Below are 18,731 nucleotides of genomic sequence, written 5' to 3'. Positions count from 1 at the left end.
ATTTTTTAGTTTTCTTTCTTCTGAGAATAACTTCATTTATTCCTTCACTCCTAAAGGACATTTACACTGAATATAGGAATCTAGGTTAAAAATTATTTTCTTTTAGCACTTTAGGAAGTGTGCTTATACTGTTAGAATGACAACTGAACCAAAATAAAAATAAATATACTCCTGACTACATGTAAAAGTATAATTCAAATAAGGAGATGGGTCTCTATGATCTGGAGAAATGTGATCACTTTTGAGTTTTACATCTTACAGAAATGCAGGACTGTTGCAAGCAGTGAGATAAGATGAAGGGATGCAATACCATAACTGAAGAGAAGTGATTTAGCTGAGCTTGGGCTGTTTCACCTAAAAATAAAATATTTGGAAAACATATAGGCTCAAAAGAAAAAAGAAAAGAAAAACTTGCTCCACAGGTGCTGCAGGGATTTCATTGAGAGGATATAAGAAAGCAAAGAGACTTCAACTTGGTATCAGGAAGGGCTTTCAATAACCAATCCTGCCAAAAGACAAACTACATGGCCTAAATCTTGTGTTTCTATTATAAAGTACAGATACATGGGTTGAATGAACATTTTGCCAAAGTGCTACAGATATTTCAGGCCATTCAATGCCATATCAGCATCTCATTTTTTCTCTAGTTTCATGGATGTAAAATGAAATATAATGCATTTAGAGAGGGAATCTTCAGAATAAGATTTCATTATAATTTCAATAATCAATCAAAATTATGTTTCCTATGTAAGTATATAGCATTACTAAATTTGATGATGATTCCTTATAGAAAATATTAACTGTTGTGGGAGCTTCTACCCATTCTGTCATTATCTTCATTTTATATAAGAAAATCCAGGAGCAGGGGAGTAGTGCAAGGGTTAAATCCATGCCTTACAGACGGTCTCAATTGGATCTTCAGCACCCCATCTGGACCTCCAAGCACCACCAGAAGTGAGCCCTGAGTACAAAGCCAGGAGTAATCCAGGTGTGGTCCAAAAACCAAACAAACAAAAAAGAAAACGGGAATGGAGAATTCAAGTAATTTCTCATGGCTTATAAGAAGGAAAGGAAAGGAAAGATATAATTCTATAGTATATCAGTAAAGGAGAAATATTAAAATTAATAATAGGTGAAGTGTATCACAAAGTGATAAAGCAGAAGAATAAACATGTCCTCATCTATAAAATGCAATGATCTCCGAAGAAAGATCTCTATCTACCGAGCGATCCAACATTCACCTTGCAGGGCTACTGAGAGCGGGGTTGGGACACAGTGAAGGAAGGAAATATCTTTAGATGTTATGGCCCCTTAGTAGGGAGCCTTGAAATTTGCGTTGGCTTCTTCACTCTCTGGCCACCTCTTCCATCATCCAGAGTTTGTGAGTTCAGGCCCCAATGCAGAATCTGACTTTTACTGACTCTGGCAGCTATATGAGGGCTGTCTGCAGCTGTGCAGGATGACCCCAAAGTCCCCAGTCAGCAGCCAAGGGAAGCTGAAATCCAGCCAAGACCCTCCTTAAATCCAGCTCCTGGCCCAGAGAACCCCCGCTCAGCGGTACCTTTTACCTGGCACCTCGGCACTGTCTGCTTTTCATTCCCTGCTTTGTCTCCTCAGAGGGGCACCTTTTTCTAATTCTCACAAGGCATTATCCACGTGAAATGTCCTGCCATCACAACGCTTTTTGTTTTGTTTGTTTTTAATTGTGTTAGACTGCCAAGATTGAAAAAGTGGGAATTTTGAAGGGCTGGAGAGATTGTACGTGTCCTTGCCTTGCATGGGGTTGACCGGGGTTCAATCCTCAGCACCCAATATAGTTGGTTCCCCAAGCCCCACCAGGAGTGACCCCTGAGCACAGAGCTAGTAGTAAGCCCTGAGCATTGCCATGTGTGACACCTCCCACAGACAGAGAAGAAGAAGGAGAAAGAGAAGAAGGAGACACGAGGAAGAAGAGGAGGAGTAAGGAATTTCATGCAAGACTGCAAAGGTGTTACTTTCAAAAGCTGGATGTTTTTTGGACAGTAGGGCCACATTCCTTCCCAGCAATACTGAGCCAGAGTCAAATGGCAGCTAATCCTTTCAGAGCGGCTCACTCCAGGTCTCCATGAGGTTTACTCCATGACACGTTCAGATAGTGGCAGAGGTGCCTGCAGAGGGCAGCACTTGAGCGCTTGTGTGAGTGATAGGTGAAGGATAATATCAGAGCCAGAGGAAGCGGCTTTTATCAGACAAGCAAGTTCCAGGAATGTGCAGTCTCTCTTGCGTGGACAGAACCAAGGCCACTCCTTGCATCTTTCTGGGAAAATGAAACACTTTTCATTTTCAGAGACTGCCAGCAAAACTCCAAATCATTTCAATCCATTGCTTCTCTCTTTCTTGAAACACTCAGGAAGAGGAAGTAGTTGCAAAGAGACAACCCAACCCTACAAAAATCTTGGCAAAAACAACAGAAAAGCAGAGAAAGAATCACTCTGCCATGCATGCATCAATGCTCTGGCAGCTCGTGGCATTCTTAGCAAAATTCCTCAAATTTGGCCTAGTAGGAAACTACAGATGAGCTGTTGATTTTAATCTACGTTCCTGATGGGTCCAGTTAACCAGTGCTAAGGAAGGGAAGAACCTCCTATGCTATTTAAGGTTATTAAAGCCGATCACTCCAGCTTAGCCTACTTTTAATGTACAGATTTTACCAGCTGACAACACAACACGGTATTAACTGCTTATTCTCTCCCTGCTACTGTCTTCTGGTCTTGGCGGGCAGAATTCCTAATAAGACCATTTTTATCACATTTGACAACCAAATTTTCAAACTTTCCACCTCGCCAGCACTCATGAGACCCCCACAGTTCCTGACAGTGACCAAGAGAAATGTTTCCAAAAATGTGCAGCAGCACAGTTAGAAGAAATGAGAGACTGTTACCTAATAAAAATGCCATAAATATAGAATGATGAACTACCATGGGAAATGAATCGATAGAGAAGGACATGTTGGAATGTGGGGTAGTGAAAATCACTTAAACTCTGCATGACCTCGGAGAAAGTCATAGAGATATGTTTTGCCAGGTCCCTCAGATAGCGTGTTTAGATATGGCTGTTTCCCAACTCTTACTATCTAATCTGCTGGGTTGAAACTTTTTCTGAATCTTCTTTCTTGGACAGCCTGAAGTCTCTCTTTTAACTAATAGATTGCCTGAGTTCCTCTCTACACTCAACATTCTTCTAGCAGGACCAGCTCATGAAACAATTCATTCCATGGAAACATCTCATTTGTAGTAACGGGAGACGGTGCCCCTCTTTGATAACTTACAACGGTGGTGAGCGAAGGGTCAGCTCTCCCCGGGGTGGTGTCGCAAACTGAAAAAGTGGCTATCGCACCCGGTTCCTCCGCAGCTTTCTACAGCTGTTCCTGATTTGCCATGGGCTCACCTTTAAATTAAAAGAATTTCTACACTTTCAAGAATTTGAAAACAAAGCCATGTGTGAGAATATGAGATCCACTCATATGCCCTTGCAAGAAATAGGTTACATTCCTTTTTCTGCGCTTAAAAAAAAAGCAACTCCTTTTTTTTTTTCAGAATGCCATATATGTAAATGATCCCATTTAATCTCTAGCATGTGCCCATGTTGTTTTGATTTACTAGACTTTGAAAATATGCCCATTGTTCTGTTTTTAACAGCTGTGGCCAACTTTTCCAGAAATTAAAATATATGGGCAAATTAGCAAAATGAGTAGAATTAGCAAGTACTATTCAACAAACACTTATGGTACAAATGCCTCTACAATGCATTCAAAGCACCATTATGGGTCCCGTAATGCTGAATAAGTTTGCTTATTTAACTTCACTCTTAATTAGCAAAACAAAATGAAATTACACAGAAAAGCAAGATAATTCAGTCATCAAAATAGTGTTTTTACATGCTTTTGTTTTTATGTTTAAGGTAATTATATAATGGAAAGCACTAGAAGATCTGGGTTAGGTAGAATTCTGATTAACTGGGATTCTTTAATAAAAATCTTACAGTTCTGTGATATTCAGCAAATTAACTAATTTTTCTATTCCTCCTATTATTTCCCTACAAGATAGAGTTGGAAAGAGTCAAATCAGAGAATTGAGTGGATGAAATAAGATTTTTATAAATGCCTTTCAGGGTGCTTGATACAATGTAAGGTGTTTAATAAAGGAAATTATTAGTAACGGTTTTCTCAGGTGACGGTAATTTTATTACGTATGGGACTTTCTTAAGCTTCAGAGTCATTTTTTTAAAAAAATATTTAAAACTTTCAAGGGGCTAGAGGGTAGGGCACTTGCCTTGCATAGAGCTGACCTGGGTTTGATCCCTGACATCCCATATGATCCCCAAGCACTGCCGGAACTGATCCCCAAGCATCACTGGGTGCGCCACCCCCTCCCCCTCACCAAAATAAACTTTCTTTTAGCACCAGATATGTCTGCTATCACTGTCTGTCACTGTCATCCCGTTGCTCGAGAGGGCACCAGTAACATCTCCATTGTGAGACTTGCTGTTACTGTTTTGGCATATGGAATACACCACAGGTAGCTTGTCAGACTCTGCCCTGCAGGCGAGATACTCTCGGTAGCTTGTCGGGCTCTCTGAGAGGGGTGGAGGAATCGAACCCGGGTCGGCCGAGTGCAAGGCAAGCACCCTACGCCCTGTGCTATCACTCCAGCCCATGTCTGCTATAATCACAAAAATTAAAAATAGTTTAAATCACATGAAGTAAACAATTTTCCTTAATATCACATAACATATCATTAAGGGACAGAGAGAGCGTAAGAAGGGGTGCAGGCACACACACGGCATATAGCTGACCCCAGTTTGGTTCTTCAGAACCACACGGTCTCCCAGTATTGCCAAGTGCAGCCCGAGAAGCCTCCGTGCACTGCAGGAGAGACCCAGATGATCCCGGCATTGCAGAGCCCCCGCAGCCCCACATCCTCAGGCAGTTGCCTGGAACTGTAGGTCTGGGTGGCTGAAAACCACTAGGAGGAACCCCCCAAAATTCACAACACACAGAAAATCTTAATTGATGACTGAGTGATCTTTTTCCTCATATACAAACTGTTTTGGGCCAATTATCACTGCACTCAGCAGCTGGATTTTTCTCTACCTCCCCTCCCCCACCTTCTTGCTTCAGTAGCATTAACCGTTTCTAACAGGAGTCAAGCATCTATTTGCCTTTCTCTCCTCTAAAAATTCTCATAAATTATAATATTAAATAGCGACTAAATATTTCCTGTACTTATATAAAGAACACATAAATCAGTACGTCATATATGATGTTTCTCACCAATAAAAGGAATTTATCTGTTTAAAAATCCCAGCAGTTTTATTGCATATCAAGTTTCTATAGCTCAGCCAAAAAATTGAGGAAAAACGGTGTTTGAAAAGAGTTTTATATAGCTCTTCACTATTTTCTCATTTAACATATACAAAGATTAGAAATGGTCACTGGTGTAATAGTTGTTGTTGTGCATATTCCTATTGTAGAATCCCAGAACAAAAGACTTAAAAGTTTACAGAGGAGGCTGTGGTGCCACCAACAGGTCAACCTGTACCCACATCAGTAGCCTGATGGCGCCTTCAGACTTCCTAATACCCCAAAATTGCCACTGTGCCTCTGGATGGACCCTAACAATTCGGGACCAAGTTTCCTGAGAAATTAAAGGGCCAAAAGTTAGGTATGTGGGAGCCACGTCCACAAACTACCTCTGGCTCAGCTCTCCAAGCTCAATTATTGGCCTTGCTTCCGAGACCCATAAATAAATCTCAAAAGAGATCAAAAGGCTCAGTTAATCTTGGACCCACACAGGAATGAACAGACCAAGGTAAATCTAAGGGGAGTGGGTCAGCCTGGTGCCTGTCCAAGCAGAGCCTCTGGCAGCCACTTGCTTCCACAATCCAAAATTGCCATCATGCCTCCAGCCAAACTCCACCATCCAAGGATGGATCTCACGGAGACTTTAACCTGTTAAAAATTTGGATATGCAGGTTTTGTGACTGAAATCTCCAGATTTTCTCAGAGTTGGGATGGTCTACCTCCCACCTCTTCCCTATACTCCTGGAAGTACAGCAGTCACTCCCATGAACCAACTTTAGTGCCACCATGTAAGCTCTTCTGAAGCCAGGCCTTCATGACCAGACCCCAAAACTGCCACCCAGTTAAAAAGCCTTACCTTCTGATAAAAATACTGAACACCCTGAACAAACATGATGACCTCTTAGTATGTGTATTGCAAACCATAATGCACAAAAGGAGAGACAGAGAAATATGAAAAGTACCTGCCATAGAGGCAGGCTGGGAGTGGAGGGAGAGATATTGGGAAACGGGGAAAGGGGGGACATTGGTAGTGGGAAATGTACACTGGTGGAGGGATGGGTGTTGGATCATTGTATGACTGAAACCCAATCATGAATAGCTTTGTAATAGTCTATCTCACAAATATTCAATTAAAATATTCAATTAAAAAATTTTAATGAAATATTCATTAAAAATTTTTGAATGAAAAATAAAAGAAAAACATTTGTATTTAAAAACAAAAGATTATAGAGAAGACTGATAAAGTGTTTAGAAATATATCCAGAAACCTAAGAAAAATTAGCATGGGGGATGGTGAGGGAGGGGGAATTTTGATTTTGTATAAATATGCTAGAGTACCTTTTTATTTGACACCTGAGAAATTGTCATTTTATAAGTATTAATAAGAAAATAATGACAATCAAGGTTTTTTTTAAGTTCTTTATGGATTTAACAGTATACTTACAGATTTCAGTTAAGAAAGTTTTTTGCCTTTTTTTTTTTTTAGCTTTTTGGGTCATACCCAGCGATGGACAGGGGTCACTCCTGGCTCTGCACTCAGGAATTACCCCTGGTGGTGTTCAAGGGACCATTTGGGATGCTGGGAATCGAACCCGGGTCGGCTGTGTGCAAGGCAAATGCCCTACCCTCTGTTCTATCGCTCAGATCTGAAAGTTTTTGCCTTTTATAAAACTTAAGATAGGGGCTGGAGCAATAGCACAGCGGGGAGGGCATTTGCCTTGCACGCGGCCGACCCCGGTTCGATTCCTAGCATCCCATATGGTCCCTTGAGCACCGCCAAGAGTAATTCCTGAGTGCAGAGCCAGGAGTAACCCCTGTGCATCGCCGGGTGTGATCCAAAGAGAAAAAAAAAAACTTAAGATAAATTTAAAAGAGAAATTTAAAATATAACCTTGTAATAATACTTCTTGATAAAGTTAATCACAATCTAACTGGTGTGGGGAGTCTTGAGGCTGATATTCAGCCAATTGGGCTGCTGTCAGGGCCAAAGGATATCATGTGTCTGGGGACCACTGAACCATACTGTTCCACAAAGTTCCCTGAGCTTTGCGTCAGGCAAGCGAGGTAGAGTTTTGAGGCATGAAGCAATCCAGATACTCAGTATCATGACACAAATGAGGACATTGAGTAGGACAACCATTGATCCTGTTTGCCAGGAAATAGCCTGATTTTAGCACTGAAGCTCAGGGAACACGAAGTAATGAACACTGAACATATTGTTTGGGGGGGTCTATACCCAGCAGTACTCAGGGCTTACTCCTGGCTCTGCGCTCAGGGTTCACTTCTGCCAGGCTTCATGGGACCATATGGAGTACTGGGAATCAAGCTGGGTCAAAAGGGGGTTGATTACATACAAGGAAAATGCCTTAACCCCTGTATTATCTCTGGTTCCCAAACCTAACCGTTCAGTTGTTCCTAATTGTAGGGTGACCAAGTATTCCAAGTTTGGCCTGGGGAGATAGTACAGTAAGCAGTGTACTTGCCTTGCTCAAAGCTAACTGGGATTCAATCACCGGCACCCCATATGGTCCTCCAAAGCTGCCAGGAATAATACCTGAGCACCACCAGGTGTGACCCAAAAACAAACAAAGAAAAATTGAAAACCCACTATTACAAGTGACCTAGTACCCAGGTTTCCCAGACTGAAGGACCTTTAGTGCTAAAATCAGGCTATTTCCTGGCAAACAGGATCAATGGTTGTCCTACTCAATGTCCTCATTTGTGTCATGATACTGAGTATCTGGATTGCTTCATGCCTCAAAACTCTACCTCGCTTGCCTGACACAAATGGTCAACAAGCTATTATTTATTGCCCACTGGGCTCCAGAATCTGGAGATGATATTGTGCAATCCATAGACAATCATCTTCAGTAATACGTTTCTAATGTTTTATGGCTGTGCTATAGTCCCAAATGAATAATCCTATTTCCAGGTTCATGTTGCTTTTGGAGCTATGAGTTTGAACTCAGCAAATCAGGATGACCAAAACTAACATTGACATCAGATTCTGTCCTGATTCTGTTATTATCATATGATATCAAGAAAGATTTTAAAAAAAGTGTAAAAGTGAATGGAAAGTGGGCCAAAGAAACAGCTTGTCTGTCTACATGCTGACCTCTCCACACATACTAAGTTTAGTGCAGCAGATGACTGAATATAGTAGTTGACATTCACAAAGATATTTTTAATGATGACTTTGGGCCAAGCTTTGTGCTAGGTACTGAGGGATACAAAAATGAATGAGAAATGTTTTGTCTTCAGTGACCAACCATCTGTGCGCTGTGGGTTACTTGTTCTCTTTGCCACTCTCTTGCTTGATGCACTTTTTTTTTTCGATGCCTTGTTCCATGCACCCCAAAATTTTTTCTGCATGAGATGCATACTCTGACTTCTGGTTCACTGTAGTCAGTCAGAGGCATTGTTTTGTCACAAAGGTGTAGGATAACATTGCTTTGTCCTTTCTCCCTTGCCACAAGGAACTTAGGTTTATCTGGTCACACCCATCACAGTGTTCCTGAGTCACTCCTATTTCTTTGTTTATCTGCAACCACTTCTCTAGGCTCTCTTTCCTAACCAGTTAATCAGCTTTTCCCCCTAATCAGACTCTGTTAATTTGCAAGGTTAGATCTTTCTAGGACACTGAACTTGTATTGTAAGTTAATATTGCCTTTCTCCTCTCCTTATGTCTTTTGAATAGTTTACTTTAAAGCAATATCCTTTTTGTATAGACACAGGAAGACAGTTAATATTATACTTTCTAATTTGGGATTTTTAGTTGACTTCAAATATTATACATTTCTGGGCATCTGCTTTCTTGACTTAAGCCTCAGCTGCCCTTAGTTCCTAGCACCCCAAAAGCAGGGTCCCAACAAGGGACTGAAAGGACCCAGGGCAAGCTGTGAGCTACTCTGGCATCGAAATGGTACAGGCCAAATTGCCACGATTCTTAACTATAAGTTAAGAGCTTGATCATGGACAAATGCTGTCATGATCCAAAAGCAACGACAAGACTAGAACCCTGCTAAGGATAGGAAAGACTAATCTAGCCTGAGCACTGTAGTCTGAGATCGAGATGACCCCAGGAGAGCAATTCTATAAGCAATTCTCTCACAGTCAGGATGGTTCCTGCAGGACAGCAACAGAGTGACAGTTCTTGTGATCTGTCACAGGCACAACACTGCACTGTAGTCTGAGATCGAGATGACCCCAGGAGAGCAATTCTATAGAGCAATTCTATAATGTATCTCTTACTGTGTCCATACAAAATGATTCATATTATGAATGCTTATATGTTTGTTGGTCAAGAAGAGGAGAAATACACTCATGTGATTCCGCCCTTGGGTGGGTCATCCTGCTGAAAGAGAATCTGTCCTAGAAGAAGCATCCCCTGAGGATGCTATTGATTGTGACCACACCTATATGCAAGCACCAACCCCTCATGCTTTGGAGATTTAACGAGGTGGTAAGAGGGGGTCTGGGGAGAGAAGCAGATAGAAAGACAGGAGTGAATAGAAAGGAGATTGGAATAAATGGCAATTGAGACCAACCAGCCTGGCTCTCATTCCTTCCTTCGCCTGCCCATCTTCATCAACCTCCCCAGGGTGGGGGAAGCAGCATGAGACTACTGAACATGGGCAGCGGGAGGGGTAGAGCCCCACTGCCCTTTTTTGTGATTACCCACAAAGGAATCAAGAGAGATTAAAAGGGAGTGGAATAGTATAGTAGTAGATTCTAATTTTAAAGAGTGGGGAAGATATTTTTGTTCAGTCACACTGAGAGTGTTATATGTAAAGAGTTGGAAAAATGTGTCTTCTAGAAAGAAGCTTACTTCTTCTCATACCATCATTTTATGCTGTTGTTGCCAGGGAACACTTCTACATTGCATTGCTCCATTGGTGGTCAGTGGAGCATTTGCTCAGGTCCCTCAGGACTAGAACTATGAAGAAAGAGTTTTAAATAGTTACCACCTTCCTGTAGGCCACACCACAGCTTCAGCCTGAGATGCAGATTCCTAGGGCTTACTGACAATTATTTTTTGGGGAAAAGGGAGAGGGCAGGGTGGTGGGGAAGGAGTAATAATGGAAGATGGGGGTACAGCCAGCAGTGCTTCTGACTTACTCCTGGATCTGCACTCAGGGATCACCCCTGACAGGGCCCCCAGGCCTTGCATGCAGTCAGCCTAAGTTCAATCCTGTGACTGTCCACTTTTCTGGGCACACTCCTTTTGCTGCTGTCCAGAACTCCACTGTCTCTCAGAGGGAGCTCTGTCATGTAGCTGGTGTCCTGATTTTCGTAGCTGCCACCCAGGAGACACCCATTAATCACCTGGCTCTCACAGCCAGGATGGTTCCTGCAGGACAGCGACAGAGCGACAGTTCCTGTGATCTGTCACAGACACAACACTGCAGAGAGAACACATTGCAACTCACACCCTCTCTCTCTGGAAAACAGCAGCCTTCAGGTCCTGCACCTCCTAGGAATTCTTTCAATTCTCAGGAGCAAAGGTTGATAAATGAGACCTTTGAAGTTTCTGTCTGGGGGTGTCATCCAGTTTATCATTCTCTCCCAGAAAGGAGCTTAAGTTCCCACGTGGAGCCTGGAGTCTTACAATGACTTGCCCACAGACCCCTCCAGATACTTAATGGTCTTTTATCCATCCTGTTGTGTAGTGATCAAGAACCGAAGGAAATCATATCTTCCAGGGTCTTACTAATGTAGCAAGATTTTGTAAACTTGATTTTTAATCAAGTATAATTTTACTTTTATGCTCTGATGGTCTACTGATTTCTACATGCTTGGGCTTATTCAACAACAAAGCTCAGCACTTCTAATGCCATTAATTCACATGAGTCTTTACATTCCTTGGATCTGGATATACTACATTGTCTGGCAGTCTGTTTGGTCTGGCCACTAGATTGAAGGAGAGAGTGGGGTCTGGGATAATTCCCAAATATCTGGATCTGGTGACAGGGAGCTCATGGCAGGGTGAGCTTGAGAAGAAAAGGCTGGATTAGAAACTGTTGAAACTGGAATCCCTGGGGGTCTGGCACAGAGACAACCCAAAGGTTAACTATGTGTGTCTGGGGTTCTAGGTCACATCAGCCAAAGAGGGTGGCCTGGAATTTTCCCCACGAACAAAACCCTGAGGAAAACAAATATCTCATGGTGAGACAGAGGAAGAGGAGGTTCACAAAAAAGCCTGGGCTTGCGTCTAGTGTCTGGCACATAGGCACTCCAGAATAATTATTCAAGGAATCGTCCAGCCAGGGGAGGCCACAGTAGGTTGGACTGGCAAATAGACTCCACCACTTCTTACTGGGAACTAATCAAAAGTGTGCCTGGAACTAAGTGCTAACATGTCTTGCCTGCACTTCTCAGCTCACCTGCAGATCAGCATTAAGTTTGTGTCCCATTTCCTTGATCCCTCCTACTTGGTCTCCTTCTATTTCCCCAGCATCCTGGTTCAGCTCACCCTCAGCAATCAACCCCCTTGCTGCCTTTATCATCACTCTCCCGAGGGGGCACTCAGAGGATAAAGTCTCTCTTCACCAGTAAGGATAGCTTTGCATAGTACAGCTGTGTCCGTGACAGTCCTATGACAACATCTTTCCCTGGAGGGATTGGAGTAAATAAGATAAAGGAGACTTTCGTGGATAGAAAACCTCCGAGAGAATGGAGCAGAATGAAAAAGTTAGAGGAAAAGACAATCAATCCCAATTTATGACAAATAAAAGATGTTTTCTAAAAGAAGAACTCAGACGGGTCAGACTGTTCCTACCAAAACAGTAGAGGCCTAATGAAGGAAAAAAAAAAAACTAAACTGGGGAACTGGGACCAGTGCAATAGCACAGCAGGTAGGGCATTTGCCTTGCATGTGGCCAACGCGAGTTTGATCCACAGCATCCCACAGGGTCGCTCAAGTACCCTCAGGAGTGATCCCTGAGTACAGAGGCAGAAGTAATCCTGAGCATTGCCAGGTGTGGTCCCCAAACAAACAAATGAACAAAAACTCACTGCACCAGGTGGTCCATACAGGACACAGAAGAGAAGGAATGTGAAGTAAGCAGTGGCTAATGCCACCCTTTGGTGCCTGACACACACCTACTAAATCCATTCCAAGACCAGAGTTTACAGAACCAAGAGAAGTTAGATGCCAGGTGAAAGAGAGATCTCAGAATCTATCCGATATGCCTCAGGCCAAGATTCAACTCCAGCACCACAGGGTCTCCTGAGCATCACAGCATGCAGCCCTGGTGGTCCCCCAGCACCACTAGAATGGCCCTGGTGGACCCCAAGGAGCACAGCACTTCCAGCCTCGAACTGATTGGGCAGGAGTACTTGGAGGGTTGGTTACTTGCACCTACAGAGAACTGCTAGGGTCTCTATAAGACAATTTGTTTTTATTATTATTTTTTAATTAATTTATTCTTTTATTGAGTCACCATGTGGAAAAGACAATTCATTTTTAAATGGGTCATTCCTTAGCATGATCTGCATTACTCTGTCTCTTCACCTAATATCCTCTCCTCACTGTCTTCTATTGCACTGGTCTGCCAAGTTTGTTTCCCTCCCTTGCACTTGCACTTTCTGTCTTTCATGTAGGGCTGGCTTCATGCACGTATGACCTGTGTATACCTTCTCCTGAAGGTATAGTGCTATTGCCCTATTGAAATTATTTTTTCCAACTAGTTTTTAATTGAATCACCATGAGATACAAAGTTTGTTGAAATGCTTAATAATTTTGAACAAGGGGCCAGAAAGATAGTGCAGTGGACAAGGTGTGTGCCCTGTATGTGTTCGGTGCAGACTCAGTCCCTGGGACTGCACGTAGTCAGCGCATGGAGCACAGCCAGAGTGATTTCTTGTTATGTAGGGTTTTTCCTTGTCTTATAGTAGCTCTTTTAGTCCTTGTTTTAAGTTTGGTCTTGAGTCTATGAAGTTCCTGAGCTGTTGTTTCTCCGTGAAATAGTGTATGGTTCCTTCAAGTTTAACTGAGAGTTTAGCCGGGTAAAATATTCTTGGTGAGGCATTCATTTCATTAAGTTTTTTCACTATATCCCACCATTGTCTTCGGGCTTGGAAGGTTTCTTCTGATAGGTCTACTGTGAATCTAAGGGGTGCTCCTTTGTATATGATTTCTTTCTTTGATCTTGCTGCTTGCAGTATTGTGTCTCTTTATCCACAGCATCCATCATTCTGACTATGATATGCCTTGGGGATTTTTTATTTGGGTCCCTTTTAGCTGGCACCTTCGGACTCCTTGGATCTGGATGCCCGAATTCTCTAGCTCTGGGAATTTCTTAGCAATGATGTCTTTGATTGTGTTTTTTTCATTGGGATTGGTTCCCTGTGGTTCTGGCACTCCAATGATTCTTGTGTTGCTTCTCTTGTGGTCATCCCCTAGGATTCTAATTCGCTCTAGAGCCATTTTGAGATCTTTTGCCATTATTTGTTGTTGCCTATATGCTTTCTGCAAGTCATCTTCAAGCTCACTGATTCTGTCTTCGGCTGTAGCCATTCTATTATTGAGGCTCCTACTGAGTTTTTTATTTCATCTACCAATTCTTTTAGTTGTGTGACTGCTGTTCGTAGCTTTGAGATTTCTGCTCTAATTTCTTCCTGGGTTATCTTGATGGACCGTTCCAATGCTGAATCCATATCCTCCCTTAATTAATTGGATGTTTGTTCCATAGTTGCTTTGAGTTCATGAACCATCTTCACAATTTTCTCTCTGAGTTCTTTATCTGAGAGGAGATTGTATTTCTGGGAAGTCCCTGTTGGGGTTTCTGAGCTCCTCTCTTCCATCTCTCCTGGCGGTGGAGATTTTCTCTGTTTCTTCATGTTGTTATGGGCTTTACTGTCAGGCGCACTACCTTAGCTTATGAGGGGCCTCAAATGAAGACGTGGGGCAATAATCTCTTTAAAAAGGAGTTTTTGTTCCGCTTGATGTGTTCACTGATAGTGTTTTTGAAATTTGGATGGGATAGGCTAATTAACTATTAGCATATAGTGACAAAGATGACCAGGGTATCTTAAGAGGAATAGGTTATACCGAGTGTGACCAAGGCAGCTTGCATGGAATGGGAGAAATAACTGAGGCTGCTCCAGAAACAGGCCACGCCCCCTTTTGAGACCACGCCCCCTGACGAGAGGACACGCCCCTAACCTGGAGAAGAGGGAGGGGTCAGGGCCGGTGGGCGAGATGGCTCAGAGCTGCCAGGCGGGGCTGGGGGCTTCTGAGAGGCCCCCCACCGCGGGCAGGGGAGGAGGGAAGGGCTTCTCCACGTTGGGCGGGGTCTCCAAGGGGAAATCCCAATTGCCTGGAGAACAGGGAGGGGTCAGGGCCGGTGGGCAAGATGGCTCAGAGCTGCCACAGCCAGAGAGATTTCTGAGCACAGAGACAGGAGTCAGCCTGGAGCTTCACCAGTGTGGCCCACCAAAAACATTTTTTGAATGAGGGATCTGCCTTTTTATTTTGCATTTGGCCTTGCAAATTATGTAGCCTGGCTGATTTCAGGGGTTGTACCAGCAAGAGGCCCCCTTCCTAGAGACAGCTTTCCTAGGCTCCACAGCATAAAGGAGCCCTTTCTATTCCAAATTACTCCCATTCCTTGCGCCAGCTCCATGCTCTGGTTGCTCATGTACCATCCACGTACTCTCCGCCTCCCCTCCAGCTGAACATGGCAGGAGCTCCAGAAGAACTTAGAGCGCATCTGTTCCCAGGCATCCTCCACACATGGAGCAGAGCAGGTGCCTGATGCACATCCGCTAAACCAGAGCTCACAGAAGCAAGAGAAATCAGATGCTAGGTGAAACAGAAATCCCAGAATATATCTGATATTTCTATAAGTCCTGCTTAATAATTGTATCTACGTGGTAGGTCTGGAAGAACATGTACAGGAAATTCTCATTTCATGGCGAGGTTAAATGAGATATAATTTCCTCATATTGTATTCTAGCATAATCTTTCTCACTAAAGTTTTGGAAGTCTAGACTCCCTGCCTGCTTTTGCTGCCTATGTGATATGAGATAAAATAATAATAATAATAATAATAATAATTTTAGTGTAGTCTAAATTTTAAATAGCTGTTCTTGATCTACCTTCCTTAAAGTTACTTTGCTCTCTATGGTGCAAGAAAACATTTTGTTTATGTGAACAAATTTGGCCAGGTCAGTAATTCTGTAAGAGAGATCAAGTAAATGTAATGTTTTATTTTATAGATAAGTTATAAAATTGATGATTAAAGGGAATTTTTAGAGGTGGAAAGGTATTTGATATTATTTCTTCTAATGATTATTCATCTTCCAATGGTGATACAAATGTCCACAATACAGGGTATGGTAGGGATTTTAATGGAACCAGATCTCTAAACTCAGTCAATGTTATGCCTTCCTCTCAAAGAGCAAACCAGCAACTACCTGGTGTTTCTGAGGGGCCATTAGGTCCAGACCCAGAGATGCTGGAGCTAGAGATGAGGCATATGAATTCGGGGGCAGAACCCAGAGCCTCCCACAGGTAAGGCCTGTGCTCTCGGAGTGGAGCCACTGCCCCTACCTGAGGACTTTGTTTTAATGAGAATTGTGTGCTTTACATTTATGAAATGAATGACAATGAAGATACAGAAAGATGAAAGGAAGAAAGAAATTAATTTCATGAAGTGAGTGCCTGTTATGTTCAACATAATTTGTTCGAACCTTTACACTTTCATCTCTTCTTTTACTTCTCTGACACATTGTGTCCCTCCCTAAATATGGGAGCCTGTCCCCTTGTTTCTGTGGGGGGCCTTACATCAAGGGAACACTCCAACTTCTCATCCTCATCCCAAGCAGGGCTAAGTTTGTTCAGTTCGTGGGAGGTTCCACTAGTAGGTAGCACTCAACTCTTCGGGAGAATTCATCAGGCTGTATCTCCCTTTCTTTCCCTTTCTGAGCTGACTGATGTAAGACGGCCAATTCTAGCTTTGGGCGCATGTGCAGGGCTCCTGGGTTGCATTCCTGAGCACTGTTTCTAGGAACTCGACTCTGAACAGGGAGAAGCACCTGCATGCTGGGATGGAGAATAGACTCACTGCCACTCACTGCCAAGTGAGTGGCTCAGGGGGAGGCCAAGGTTGCCCTGGCTATGCCCTGGCAAATCTAACCAGAGGTCTTGCTAATCAGCAAATAAGTTTGTGACAGCCACACATTTAAGACACTGACAGTCAGAACTGACCTGTTATCTTGGAGTCGTCTATCTGGTCCTTGTTTCTTAGTCAATATCATATGTACTTTCTTGCTGTCTTAATTAAAACTCCCCTGCTTCTTTGTCTCCTTAGTTACTAACTATCTATAATATTTTCTAATCCACTTAAATCATGGATATAATGATGTCATAATTATGAGAGTAACTGGATTCACATGAATTATTGCTTAATCCTAAGAACAAAATGGCAGCTGTGAAAACAGATGAAATAATCAAAGGAAGAAACTTTTGGGAGCTTCGGGATATTTTTTAAGTAATTAATACTAGCAAGCAAGAAAGCTCTGTTCTCAGAAATTACAATTACAGAGAGGAACATGGAGTACAAAAAGAAAAAAAGAGAATGTGGTTCCATTTTCCAAAAAGTTTGAGTTTGTTGGAAAGGAAGAGGTAGATGAGTTCACACAGGCCTGAACATGGACCAGAGTATCCTGAGAAGAAAGAAGGATTCTCGGGGTCAGGCTATTGGATGATTTCCTATGGCTGACTTTTCCAGCTCTTTTTCTTTCTGAGAAAAATACCCAAGTGCTGCTTCCGCCGTTGGCCAAGCAGTAACCTCTTGGGATAGGCCACCTCTGTGTCTAAGTATGGAGTGAGCAGCCCAAGCGTGACATTAGCTGCTTAAAATAATAATAGTTCACGTTTTGGTTTAAGCTGAGCCAAGAGGTTTCCAACTGAAAGAGGTTTCCAATTAAAACAGAGAATTAGCAGATAATCAAGACCGACCAAGTGGGTGTGTCTGGATGTTGAGGCTGTCCTGTAATTACTAATCACAGGGCACTAGAAGAGCAGAAAGCCTAGGTTGCAAATTGCTTGAACACAAGCACCTATACCCAACAGCTGCCACTTCTCGTAGCAGTGGCTGAAACACAGTAAGCTGTTGGTATTTTTGGTTTGGGGCCACACCCAGCAGTTCTCAGGGCTTACTCCTGGCTCTATGCTCAGCAATCATTCCTGGCAGCCTTGGAAGACCATATGGGATGCCAGTGATCAGACCCAGATTGGCCACGTGCATGGCAAACTCCCTGCCCTCTGTACTATCTGTCTGGCTCCTGAAACACAATAAACTCTTGGGAGACTTGGATACCTTGGAGGATTTTGCTTATCATTCTGCCCTCTGAATATCAGAGTGAGTATTGGATAACCAAAAACATAAAAGGAATTTGTTCTTGCAGTTAGAAGGCACAAGAAGACTGGCACTGCCAGGGGTGCCCACTCCCCAATAAAATCCTGGGAATTTAACACACACACACACACACACACACACACACACACACAGAGAAAACTTCTCTCAAGCATAAGGACAACTTTTCCACCCCAAAAGGCAGATGGATCAGTCCGATATACTGTCATTCTAGAAATACACTGAGCAAAACCCAAAGGGCACATGAAAAAAAGAGAGCGAAATACACTGAGTATATAGTAAGATTGACTGGGAATCCCTCAAAATCCTCACAGGGCACTCAAGATAATCTTGAGATTTCAGAAACAAAGCATCACAGCCTCTATGCCTGGCTACTGGAACAGCTCGGCTGTTTTTCCCTTAATCATTAAGGAGCCATATGTTTAGTTTGCCAGTCAATTATCAGATTGTAGCAAGCCTGAATTACTTATCTATTGCATCATTTATGTTAGATGTTATCACTTAATTAGTTAAAATCATTTCCATATAGTGGAAAAATGCCTAACAACTATATAAATAATCTTCAAAGTGGTTTATCTCAGAGATTATTTACTCTACTTCAATTTTTGCTTATGTTCCAAATCAAAGACATTTGTTTGCCTACTTAGGAATTCACATACCATAAATTTAAAATTTTAAAAGATATTTTAAGACTTTAATGACTGATCAAAACATATTTGTGTCAAAATTAAATAACTCAAGGTCAGCATTCCTGTTCATGTCCACAGCCTGCCCTCTAGTGTTTTTTTCTAAACCATACCAAATTTTAAGCCATCTTCCTAATCTCTAAATGTTAGGTTAATAGGATTAAGAACTGTGTCATCAAATTAATAGAACAAGGTTAAATCCTTGACACAGACAAAAATTAAGTCCGAAGGAAGTGAAAATACATACAGAAGCTGATAGAAACTTCACTTAGAAGATACTACACAGTTGCTGGTAAATAATTATATTTTCAAAGTCTTTAT

This window comes from Sorex araneus, chromosome 2 (genome assembly GCF_027595985.1).
Source record: "Sorex araneus isolate mSorAra2 chromosome 2, mSorAra2.pri, whole genome shotgun sequence".
NCBI classification, from domain to species: domain Eukaryota; kingdom Metazoa; phylum Chordata; class Mammalia; order Eulipotyphla; family Soricidae; genus Sorex; species Sorex araneus.
This window is presented reverse-complemented; position numbering follows the sequence as displayed.